Consider the following 9,910-nt stretch of genomic DNA (forward strand, 5'->3'; position numbering starts at 1 on the left):
ATAAACTTTATAAAAGCCAAAAAGATTTTATTTCTATCTTATTTTTGATCGTACGATGTTGGATCTCGAGTCTTCGTTACCTGAAACCTGAACGAAAACCAAATTGACTAAATCTTCATAAACGGTCAAAATTTGCAAGTTTTGAAAGTTAGAAACAGAAATGGATAAATTTATTAAACTTTCAAACTGTCGGACGGTAGTTGATTGAGACATGGTCATACGTGTGTCATTTGTTTATACTAACTATATTCCAAGCAGTTGTTCTCATTACGCGTTTAGATTTCTTGCATGTGCAGATTCTAAAGGCAAGGAGAACATGGTCGATGACAAGCTGACAAGCTTCGGAATGAAGACACGACGTGAAGGCACTCAAATGATGAAAATGATCGAGTTGCCGCTGACCATCATCAACATCACAAGGATCTCAAGCTATAATGATCAAGTCACTCACGAGCATAACTCGAGAAGGAGCTTATGTTAAGGGGGAGTTTGTCAACACACTTCCTACATGATACGGGGAGTTTGTTGATACACTTTCTGCTTTCAAGACGTGAAGACTTTGAAGATCCTCCGACTTAGAAGACATGAAAGGCGAATCTCGCGAGTAGCGTCCAAGGGGGAGTTTGTTGATACACGTTTGTGGACGCGACTCGACGTGACGTGATTCGGTTTATAACACGACATTCCTCCGTCGTGCTTAACAAGATCAATGGTGGGCCAAGAAGACATAAAGGACTTTACCTTAGTCCTTGGGCTTAATCAAGTCAAAGAAACAAACAGTTGGGCTTAACACTATTGAGGAACACACAAGATGGGCCTCAACTCTTGGGCTGAAGCCCACTTACGGCGAAACACATTGGATGTCGACGAAACAAAGGTGTTTCGTCGACCAAGATTCCTTTTCGTCGACCTTGGATGCATTTCGTCAATGATCTTTGTGTTTCGTCATGTTTCTGATTCGCCAAGTCTGTTTCATAGTGTCTGTTGCTATAAATAGTCTGATATCAGACAGAACTAGTTAGACAAGAAGTTGAGAGCACAGAACACACACACACTGTGAGAGAGTTTGCAGAGCAAATTTGTAAACATTGAGCTTGTAACTGAACCTTTCATACGTATTAATACAGAGGTGTTAATCGGTGAATATTGTGTGTCGTGTTTTATTGCGTGTTCTATCTCGGTTTGCCTTTCCGGTTGGATTCCGCACAACCGGGTTGGTTTGTTCACAAGGATTAGGCGACTAGATCCTCCTAGCCGGACCTACAGGTCATATATATAAAAGATTAGAACCTCATAAGCATATGTAATAGTGGTAGCTAGAGATACTGAGAGTAAGTTATGCAGTTACATAAAAGTTTTATGTATCAAAGTTAAAGTAAAAGATACATGTTTATATGTTTTTAGTGGTGTTTGCAGTCCCATTTGATTGGTTTCGATGTGAAGTCTAGACATTTGCTTGGTTTCGATGTGGAGTCTAGACCGAATAGCTAACTGGGTTTGTTAACAACAAACTGAACCGACTGGGTTGGTTGGGTTTTGGGAGTTTGAATTTAGTTTTTTTTTTCAAAATTATTAGTATGAAATAAATCTTAAAATTATGAAGATGGTTAATGATTATAGTATATATACATAACTACATATTTCAAAAAGAGAAATATGACACCGAGCTATGAACCTTGGATCTTAAACCGACCAACTGTTAGGAATATCAGAACTATTACCATTAGGAGGAGATTACTTGCAACTTAAGTAATTCGACTCTTCATCAAACTCGTAAAACACTACTTGAATCGTTGACTGCCGCCAAACTATTGTTGATGACTGAGCACAAGGTGCAATCATGAGTATTGGATGCTACAAACCGTTAATCGCGACCAGCTGTCGATTCTTGATGACCAGCCATAAATTAGTTTAGGGCCGGCCATCACTTGCGTTAATCAGCCGCCATATCCTCACACACCAACTTGTACTGTTTGGACGGTTTAGTCATTTCAACAGTTTATATACACCCTTATTTAGTTATGACATTTCTCTACTTTTGTATTAAAAAACCGCAAGTAATTTTTTTTTGAAACTTAACTTTCATTAAAAGAAACACCAAAAACATCAGCCACCTATTTCCAAGACAGCCACCTATTTCCAAGACGGAAAAATGAAGCCCAAAGCCAGAAAGTTCATTACATCACAAAAACCACAAGTAAATAACATATCGATCCTAACAAACTATGTTGATTATACACCCACTACTAGATTTTGTCCTACTACTTCCATTAAACTCCTATGGGATATTATTATCATAATTATTTTCAAATATCAAAAGCTTCGATTTTATTTCCATCTTGCGGCACCCAAAATCATTATTTTTCCTACCTAGTATACACCATACGTATAACCTATAACATCATGTGTTAAATGCAATCCTATTATTCATCTTTCATCATTATATACTACCTTAGCATCGTATCATCACCTTCCACGTTTCACCTCATCTTTTACCCATGTTCGACATTCAACCTTTTTTTATACAAATAAAATTCACAAATTTTAAAATCATGACCTAATAAAAATACAGACAAGATTACTTAAAACTTATCATTGATAATAAACTAGAAAAGAACTTTACATAAAAGAATTAACAAAATTTTGTATTTGATTTTTTTAAAAGCTAACGAGTACAAGCTATTAGAGAAATCAAATTAAATGTCAAACACCATATTATAATAATAAAAATATAAAATCAATTAAGGACCTCAAGTGGGTCTAGAAAGCTTCGGTCCCGGGGTGGTCACTAGGGACCCAAAAGCTTGCTGGGTGGGTGTAACACAAAGCCTAAGAAGCATAGAGTCCCTCCTCACTTCCGTTTTCAGTTCTATCTGTACGTGTTATTTTTTTTATTATGGGTTTCGAGTAAAGTTAATGAGTTGGTCACGTGTGTACCGCAACGGTAATTAATTTTAGATTGCAATCCGCCGCTTGCAATTTGGCTTAAACTTACACTCTGTTCCCGAGACTTATTTAACAGGGGGAGAGGAGGGAAAAGATATGAAAATATGAAAAACCATGTTCCCGAGTTTCATTTAACAGGGGGATGGGAGGGAAAAGGGAAGAAAATATGACCATATATATTCATCCTCCCAAATTTGAGAGATTAGGAGAGAAAATTTTCCTTTCCCTCCCCTCCCCTCACCTCCCCCTGTTAAATGACTCGCGAACATAGTGTTAATGGACATAAAATACAATTTGCTCATAAAATTAAAACCGGAAGAAAAGATTTGATGCTGACACGCGACAATATTTGAAATCCTTTGTTAGATAAGGATGTGTAATTAATTTTTAATTATATAAATAGTGATACAATATACAATGTAATATGATGCAATACATAGTACATATATGATAGTTTTCTCTTTCCTCTAATAATTGGATTTAGTTTAATTATATAAATCCAGTTCTTTATGTTTACAATAGTATATTTAATATCGTCCTTTTCTTTTCATCCAATTGTCCTTATATAGGTTAACAAACACATGTATATGAGTCAGGTTGGTGTTACGTCACTTCTACATAGCCAATGTAATGTGTTTACTCTCTCAATTTTCCATATAGTTTGTAATGGTTTCACTAGACATATTAATTGTTTAACACTTACCTAATCATTATTCGCCATGTATTAAAATACGTGTACCGCATATAAGACTCACCCACCGAAAACAGGGTTGTGACAAGTTAAATATTAAATATATTTTTAAAGTTTTTTTTATCAACTATTGACGATTGTTCATTACTTAAGGTGATTAATCGTGATAGATAAAACAGTTATATTTAATTTAAGATTTCAAATATAATTAATTTGGCTTCGTAAAGTCTAAGTCTTATATAATTATTTTCAGATTAAATTTTTATTCGTTATAGGTTTACAAATTAATTCTTTTTTAATTTTAATTTTGTTTCATTATAACTAAAATATATCTTTTTTTAAATTAAATTAAATTTGAACATTTTTTAATCTATACATATAATAAATGAAACCTCTTTGGGACACGTGTCGATCCCGCAGGGACTCTTTTTCCTGGATTTCCCGCCTTGATATTTGACCCGAAAATTACTGATCCACACATCTATTGATCTGACCCGTTTTTCTTTCCCCAAGTTTGATCTTTCATTCGCATGTATACTCATTCCCAAATCTTCAGAAACCCTAATACATTATTTCCTAAATGGTATGGGATGAATACTCTCAAGTTTAATGTCTATCAACGTGAATAAAAGATTGTTGCTTCAAACACAGGTTTTTTTGGGTATGTTTCTTCAACCCTAGATCAGATTTCATTCCTCATTCAGCCCGCTCACTCATGTCGTTTATTCTCTCTGCGAAAATGTAGAACCGCCATCGGTTACGTCCCTAATCGGACTCGAACGCCAAATAATCGCCTTTTTCAGCCTAATTGGACTCCATCCGTCGTCCGCCGCTGGCCGCCGTCGTTGTTATACATTTGCAGTTGCCGCTTAGCGGCTCCATCTTTATAAGTTTGGCTTTTTTTTTTTTTTTACATTTTTATTACATTTTACTTTCATACCCTTCTTATTGGCTAACATTGAAGCCTAATTGCTAACATCGCAGGTGAAATACGGAACTTTTGTTTTGGAGATCAAAGGCTCAGTACCATTTTTTTGCACTTGGAAGGTATGATGGTGCCTTTTTTAGTTATTTTGCACTTAAAAAGCATCACTTTCACTTAGAATTGCACATATCAATATGCCATCTTTAAATAACAAATATGTTTTTCATCATTTTCACTTGAGTCTTTACACGTCTTAAATTGTTATTCTCAGAAGAGCCAAATGGTTGCGAAGGGGCCTGGATGTGGTATTATATTGATGAATCTGCTTACATTGATGTTCATGAAGTAATTGTGCCCCAAATGATACAAAAAATTGTTTGTTAATATCTTACAAGTAGCTTAGAAGGCTGAATTGATTGCTGGATTTCTATAAAAGGTTGCTCTAAAGAGTGGCTTGCAGGATAATAAATTAAAGGAGATAGTTATGATAATATGGATCATTACTAAAGCATCATTTTATCTGATTAATGTGTGAGATTAAGTTATTGTTTTAATAGATAAAATAAATAAATTGTTTGTTAATATATTACAAGTAGTAGTAATCAGTAATGCAGGGCATCTGATTTTACAAGGATAATATCAACATTGTAGATTTGTGAGGATGGCGCCAAGACCATGTCTACACGTGAAAGGAAGGTTGCCAAATACTACTTGAATGATCTACACATTTACTTTGTTCAATCAACAAGTTTATGAGGATGGTAGTTAAAAATTTTGCATCTGATGTTTATATATTTTGCATGATGACACGTATTTAATGAAATTTGCAGGCAACCTTCATAACTTTCAATGCCAATGCTCTGACTACCCGCACCTATGTCTGTTGTAGATATATTTCTCCTTAATAATCACAAGAAGATGAATGCTTATAAAAGTCCAATGGTACTCAGGGTAGTTCTGATGTGGCTTCTATTGTTGATGTATGTTCTGTAATAGGGATAAGCATTTGGTCCCGGGTACTGGTACCGAACCGAACCGGTATATTCGGTACCGGTACTGGTACCCATTTTCTCCATTTTTCGGTACTGGTACCGGTACGTACGGGTAAAACACCGGTAAATACCGGTACCGGTACTGAACCGGTGTATTCGGTACAGGTACTGATACCACTTTTCTCCGTTTTTTGATACCGGTATTTTCGGTACCGAACGGGTACCATGCTCATCCCTATCCGTAAGCATGATATATTCTTTGTTTAATTGTACCAATAAAAATATGATCATTTTACACTTTTGGTTGGGCAATGTTTAGGTTGTAAGCTCGAGGAAATGGTCATTTTTGTAATGTTTATACTATACTATATTGCGCAGGTTATATCGATCTGTCAACACAATTTTGACAAAATAGGTTAATGGTTTTTGGAAAATGCCCATCATAATTTATCTAATCTGTTATTTTGTGGCTCATTCTCCTACTTGAGATTGTAGAAACATTGTGATTTACTAAAAGTAAGTTTAGTGCAACAAGTTGGTTCTTGGAATTTTGATGAAACTTAAATAATTTTTTATTAATTTGTGTCTTGAAATATTAATGCAAGTTTAAATGATTTTCTTGATTAATTTGTGTTCACTTTTTCAGTTTGGTGAACTTGGGTACACCTTCTTGTAATCCTCACAATGATCCTTTAATATTTGGTAGGGGTTATCTTCGTCAAGTGGGTTTTGGATAGATCACGACTTAAGTTTCATTATGTATGAATCCATGTTTGGGACTTGATAATTAAATACTACATTACTCAATAATCTAAATGTATTCCTTCACATGATATGTTTTCGAATTTGCTACTTCTGTTATAATAGATATTTACAAATTTTAGAATTATATCATTTTTCGTATGCAACCCGTGTAATACACGGGTCAATAACCTAGTTTACTATAAACAAAACTGAAACTGCAATTACAAAACTAAACCAAAAGGTAAAAATTTATCATAAAAAAGAACAGATAATCAACACTTTTCATTATCAATATGAGGATTTAAAATCTATCATAACAAGTTTAAAAATGATTAGATAAATACGTTTTTCAACATCAATCCACGAATGTTAAGAAATTTATCATAAAAAAATAAAGATAACTACAACTTTAATTAATATTCTTGAAGATTCATTTATGTACTTGTTATTCAACTAAAGCTTAGAAACTACGCCGTTAAAACTCGATTGTGATTCAATTGTGTGCTATATACTTCTGTAAAGTATGAACCACACTCTCCTTGGATGATCTCGGTGCTTTGCAAATCGAAATGATTGCTAATAAAAACCTCTCTTTCTCCATGGAACGGCCTCCTGCCGTCTTCTGTGTCCTCAGGCCGGTAATACCATCTAATCTTAGCCATCATCTTATTACCGAATCCTTTTCTCCATGGAAAAGCCTCCTGCCGTCTTCTGTGTCCTCAGGCCGGTAATACCATCTAATCTTAGCCATCATCTTATTACCGAACCCTTTTCTCCATGAAAAACCCTCCTGCCGTCTTCTGTGTCCTCAGGTCACTAATACCATCTAACCTTAGCCATCATCTTATTACTGAACCTTAAAAACTTTGGCGATGTACGATGGCCAGTGACCACTTTTTTAGCAGTGTAACTGGTTCTTTGAGTCAAATGAGGCCGATGAGATGAAGACTTGTTGCCCTAAAGAATGTAATAAGAATGTTAAGTTGTTAAGCCCTCACATGAAATGCTAATTTGATTCAAGTTAATTTTCTGCCTTATACTTAAAAGGTACTTGTGTTTTCGATGACAATGTCATAACCCCCACAATTTTTTTAGTATAAACTTTGTACAAGTTGTATGCATCTGAACCACTTGAAACTTTTTTAAAAAACCTACCAAAAGAATCAAAATGAATCTTGATTCATATTACCGAAAAGTTAACCAAAATTTTCAAAGTTTATTAAACCCCAACGCAAGGGCGTTAACATTTTACCTTGGTCAAAATTCAATCTACATGAAAAGAAAAACATGAGACAAAAATATAAAAAACAGCAACAAGACTATGGTTCTTAAAAACACGGGCGAAGCTTTTAAGGGGCGGGAGGGGGCGGCCGACCCCCCGAACTTTTTGCTCAGTAGTGGAGAGTAGAGTATATAATTTTCGTATAGAAATTTTTTGGTATATATGTTTTCGAACCCCGGTTTTATAGAAATATTTAGGTCCGGTGACTTCTGCCTCTCCGGTCGAAAACCTCAAGCTTCGCCATTGCTTAAAAATCATAAGGAATAAGATAGGCAATTCGCGTGAAATATAAAAACCTCAAATCAATCCCCGAAGAAATATATAGGAAATTATAGATCCACAAATCGGCTCAAAATTTAAATAAAAACGTTGTTAAAAAGAATACAGAATTTAATGGATTAAAAGTTACCTGAGACGACATTGTCTTCCGAAATCCTCTGAACAGCCAACGATCGTTCTACAACACCCTGCATGATGACACTGATTAATTCTACGTCAAACTAATTAAAAAGAATATTGATGAAAAGAATTTTAAAATTCAAATACCACTTACTGATGATTTTGCTATATAGGGAGGCCCGATTTCATCAACCAGGAAAGATAAAGCGGTAACCATCGATTATAATCTGACTGCTGCGGCGGCAGTTGATCTGTGGAATGTTATAAAACTGATAAACGAATAATAGGGTTTTATATGTAATGAGTTTAACCTAGAAAGAGTTACAAACCCAAATCTTTTTCATTCTAGCCCCTCCATTTACTCCCATTTGTTTATTTCTTCTAATCTAATTGTTCATATCTTAAAGTAGTAATATTATGTCTTATTTTTTTTTCACCTAATTGTCTTTGTGTAGGTGAATAAACAATTAATATGCGAAGAAGAAGGCGGTTAGTAGTAAAAGAAATGTGTACTAAGAAAAAGAAAAATCAGAAAGTAGTTTTGAATGGAAGTTTTCGCAAAGAGTTCATTTTTTTTAGAATCGGAAAGCCATGTGGGAAAATATGTAAGTCATCGTAGGTAGATACACAAGTTGTGCTCGGAAAATTAAACAACGATGTCATTTTGTATTAGATCTAAAGAGGGAGTGATGTTCAATATTGCATGCGAATTATAAATCAATACATGTTGCTACCGGTAAATGCATATAGAAACATTTCACTTTGGTATGTTTATATGTAACGGGTAGTGTTTGAAGATTACATTGAGATGTCGGAGTTGTGAAACAAACAATGGGGTTTGTGAACATGTTGAAGAGGAAATGAATTATTGAGGTTTTCTTAAATCATATACCTTTTTGTATCTATATGGTACAATATTTACATGAAGAGGTGAACCTTTTATATACATTGAACAAAGTTTAAAGGTCGTTTTATTTAAATTTCAGGATTTGTCATCCCCGTATCATTGCACATTTATTTTGTTATTTATGTGTATTTTTACCTTTCACTAGAATAATTGGTTTTAAACTAGTTGCGTCACATTTATTTGTTCTGGCCTATTTTTGTTCCAACACAATATTCTTCCATGAACTTCCAAGTGGGCACACAAAACCAAAGTGTCAATGCTAACAAGATAAAAAGGAAATTGTAAGCCAAGTTCTCACAAGTGTATATGGCTTGATCTTTATTTGTGATTTATGTCCAGATGTATTGCTTTTAAATTGTGTATCTTAGACGATTCAGTATTACACAATCTATCCCAAATTTGGGCATTTTACTTATTTGAAATATTCTTCCAAATCACTTGCTAAATATCTTAGACAGGTTTAATTGTAATTAATACGGGCCATTAAAAATGCATGCTATTCAATCCTTTGTAGTTGCATGCTACATTCAATCCTTTGTGTCCTTATTAAATTTAGTATAGTCTTTTATAATTGTTTCTAAGTTTTTTTAAACTGACGGGTTATGGATAAATTGATTTAACCATCTATAATTCAACTTTGCTCATTACTTGTTTTGTGAATTCAACTGGAAATGAAAATTTACTGCAACTATGGAGGAACTAATTGGTTTGTTCTGATTCTTCTTTATCCATCAAAACCTCACACAACTTCATTCCTAAATTAAAAAGTCCAGATTGTGTTAATGAGTTTTGTTGGTGCATGCGTCTGTCGACTTCGTCTTGTATCGAGTCTTGTATAGAACGAGTTAGATCAGGGCACGAAAATCAAGAAAGTGAGAATTAGTAGTGATTCCGCTTGAAATGACATTAGGTCAATTTCAAGCGAAATCAAATAGTTTCTAATTCCGCTTGAGTTAAACTTGATGATTTCGCTTGAAGTTAACATGTTAATTCCGCTTGAGACATGTTCAAGCGGAATCTCATT

At 34.4% G+C, this 9,910-nt stretch overlaps 2 long non-coding RNA genes across 4 annotated transcripts; one reads left to right on the forward strand and one right to left on the reverse strand.

Annotated features, from left to right (window-relative positions):
- The first annotated feature begins 4,156 nt into the window (after positions 1-4,156).
- On the forward strand, positions 4,157-5,685 carry LOC118483848. Of its 3 annotated transcripts, none has more exons than XR_004871894.1 (4): positions 4,157-4,298; positions 4,383-4,527; positions 4,622-5,258; positions 5,393-5,685. It is a non-coding gene; the product is annotated as an uncharacterized LOC118483848 (long non-coding RNA). The 3 variants fall into 3 exon arrangements; XR_004871895.1 differs by having other exon boundaries at positions 4,622-4,684; positions 4,834-5,685; XR_004871893.1 differs by having other exon boundaries at positions 4,622-5,685.
- A 997-nt stretch (positions 5,686-6,682) lies between these two features.
- On the reverse strand, positions 6,683-8,245 carry LOC110891603. Its single transcript, XR_002565414.1, has 3 exons — positions 8,134-8,245; positions 7,990-8,047; positions 6,683-7,255 (listed from the first exon to the last, which is right to left on the reverse strand). It is a non-coding gene; the product is annotated as an uncharacterized LOC110891603 (long non-coding RNA).
- Between the last annotated feature and the right edge of the window lie 1,665 nt (positions 8,246-9,910).

This window comes from Helianthus annuus, chromosome 11 (genome assembly GCF_002127325.2).
Source record: "Helianthus annuus cultivar XRQ/B chromosome 11, HanXRQr2.0-SUNRISE, whole genome shotgun sequence".
Taxonomy (NCBI): domain Eukaryota; kingdom Viridiplantae; phylum Streptophyta; class Magnoliopsida; order Asterales; family Asteraceae; genus Helianthus; species Helianthus annuus.